Raw genomic sequence first — 3,053 nt, 5'->3', positions numbered from 1 at the left:
GGATGTCACAAGACAAATCAGTAAGTGCATCTTTTTTGTTGTTGTTGTTGGAAAAATTACTTTATGAAGCCTTAAGAAGCTCTGAGCATAATTAAACTGTAGTCCAGAGTTAGATACAATTTAATAATAGTTCAATTCCAAAATAAAAGTTATTGTAGGTGAGACCATGAAATTTCCTAACACGTGATTTTAATATGTTGTGCTAAATTTTCTAAAACAGCTTAGAGGAATCAATATTTACAGTAGATGGTGTATTTATGAAAAATCTGGCATCACCTATATTATATATATGTATATATGTATATATAAAACCCAAGATTGTATGAACTAGGAAACATGTATATCTCAACAGCAATACTAGAGTGCAGAGTCTGAGATTGGGATTTATAACGTGGGATTTGGAAAAGGAACAGTCATCTTGTTTTCAAAACCTGAAGTTTTTCTCAAGACCAAAGTCAACATTGGAACTGCCACAGAACGGGAAAAAGGGAAGCTTTTCCTGCTTCACTTGTTCACCTGCATCAGAAAGTCCAGTATCCCTGAGATAGGAACCACTGCAATAAGAAGGGAGTGAATAGGTTCTCCCAAAGGAAGATTGTTACTTCATTGTGCCTCTGCCCTGGTCACCAGGAGCAAACTTTGCATTTCCCAACCTAATGCTTGGCAGGACTGAGACGTTTCAGTCATGGTTCATCATAAACCCTGCGTTCTCCATCTTCATGAAATAACCTTGTCTCCCATTGAATTTCCCTTTCCTTCCTTTCTCGGGCTTCTGCTCTTTGTCTTTCTTCAAGTCTATGCTTGGCTTCAGTTGCTGCATCAATGTCTCTGATTTTTAAGTTGAAAGTGACATCCTTCCAAAGGCAGCGGGATTCCTACTCATTCTCATCTTCCAACTTCCTCACTTTCTTCTTGATTATAGGCAACTTCTTGTTATCTATAAAAACCGGATATTTTCCCTTATTGAGTATTTTGCATACGTTACACCATTCTATTCCCCTTCAACAGAGCAGAAAGACTTCTTGTCATTTGGAGAAAAAATCTCAGCAGAAATTCCGTGCTTCTTGTCCCCATAGAAAGGTTTAGTGTGGGAGATGATATTGGCACTATAGCCAGTTTTGGAACAATTAATATCGCATTCTCCGTCTAGTTCCACCCAGGGCACTGTGAGGATAGACCTTCCATAACCATTGGGAAATGTGAGAATGTAATGTTCATCATGGTCTAGACATGAGACACAGCCCTGTCCTATGTTGTACACCCCAGCTGACATCCCAAGGAATTTTGATTTGGTCCAGATATGAGCATTGAATTGCATCTTTTTGTTAAAACATTCAGCATAAAAGGCTGAAATGGGTGGATGATGGGAAACCTGCTCAGCCACGAATGTTACGCTATTCTTGGAAACCCAGGGAACTGGTCCTTCTGAAACTAGTTCTCTTCAGTATCATTTTGGTAATGTCCAGTGACACTGAAAGTTCTCGCCCAAAATGGGGTTGTATAGCTTTTTGGCAACCGATCCTTTCCTTCCTGCGTGAAAGACTGAGAGGTACCATTTTACAACCTGAACCATTCAGTCTCCGGCATCCTTCTGGTCACTAATACGCACAAACAGGTCCGGATGTGCAAAAAGTCTGCATACATTTCTAAAAGAGATCTTCTTTCAAGAATAAATGTTGGAAGAACTACCTTAGTAAGATCCATTCCAAGCCTAACCTGTGACAACAGATGCACAATAGCTCTCTTGTGCTCTTCCACCAACCCTGCCTCCCCTTCATCATCTCTATCATCATGTGAATCAAAAAGGCCAGCATCATTTGTTCCATTGGACATGGAAGAATTAAGTGATTCCATGGTATCTGGGTGCTTTAGACTATTTCCTGAGCGGCTGTGTGTCAAGACTGAGGCAGATCCAGAGGAATCTATTAAGTGCTTTTGGAATGAGCCACTCTGATGGAATTCATCTGCATCATAGAGTTCATCTTCACTGCTAGAATAAGAGAACTCTGGGATTGTGTTTGGAGATAAGTTGACATGGCTTGGAGAAGTTAGACTGCTGCTAGGTAGTGAGTGCCCACTGCCTGTACTATTTGGTGTTGGAGTCTGATGATGTCCCAAGGTAGCTAATACAAGGTCCAACTGCTAGAGAAGATGGATGCTGCTCTGACTTATGCAACTGAGAAGGTTCTGGAGGTAAGACAGTCTGGGAAGGCATTGTGTTGATCACAGGTTCCAAGGGACTAGGTTGATATATTTCATCTACAGGATTAATAGTACTTATAATTCCATCTGCGTGCTTCTCCGCATTACACTGGTCTTTAGCGATCTGCAGCAACAGTGTTAATTGATTCTACCATGCTATTTGTTGTCCCTTTGAGAGTTTCAGTTTTCTTTCTCCATTCATCATCTTTGCAGTTTCGAAGTTTGTCATCAAAAAGCTTTAACTGTTCTATCAAGATTTGTAGGTAAGCATCAGCCTCTGTAAGTTTCTTATCAAAGTCTTGGACACTAGGAGCAAATCCTGAATCCACACCTCCGCAAGCAAGTAGCCGTCAAGAAAGACCTTCACCAAGGGCCCCGCCCTCTGTGCCTCCAGGGGAGGGAGCCGAGGGCCGCTTCTGAGCACCCGCTCTTCTCCTGCCTCCGCTGGATCACCGGGCTGCTGTGCAGTCAGTCCGGTCAGGTTCAGCCAGTAAGTGATCTCTGCTGTATTCCAAACTGCCACCGCAGGAAGTCAATGGACACCCCCAACTGCTGCTTCCCACAGGAGGCAATTAAGCGGTGCTGAAGAGGGCATGGCTGTGAATTTCCTTACCACACAGGGTCTTGGCTCATAGAATTAAATTTGCTTCTGGTCACCAATTAGACTTCTAGCTCTCCTTAACTAGCTTGCTAATGGTAGTTTTTCTCGAAAGAAGACTAAGTAGAGGAGTGAATGATACACGAAGCTAGAAATTGTAAAGAAAAAGCCATACTGTTTAGAGGGGAGACCACAGATTTAGACTAGTACTTGGATCTGGGTCTGCCACTTATGAACCACAACTGTGAGCAAG

At 42.2% G+C, this 3,053-nt stretch overlaps 1 pseudogene; it reads right to left on the bottom strand.

Moving 5' to 3' along the window:
• Positions 1-653: 653 nt before the first annotated feature.
• On the bottom strand, positions 654-2,537 carry LOC103074810 (oxysterol-binding protein-related protein 9 pseudogene; annotated as a pseudogene).
• Positions 2,538-3,053: the final 516 nt, after the last annotated feature.

The sequence above is a fragment of the Lipotes vexillifer genome, unplaced genomic scaffold (assembly GCF_000442215.2).
Source record: "Lipotes vexillifer unplaced genomic scaffold, Lipotes_vexillifer_v1.1 scaffold231, whole genome shotgun sequence".
Lineage (NCBI taxonomy): Eukaryota > Metazoa > Chordata > Mammalia > Artiodactyla > Lipotidae > Lipotes > Lipotes vexillifer.
Note: the sequence above shows the minus strand (reverse complement) of the source record. Positions and strands in the feature narration are given on the sequence as shown.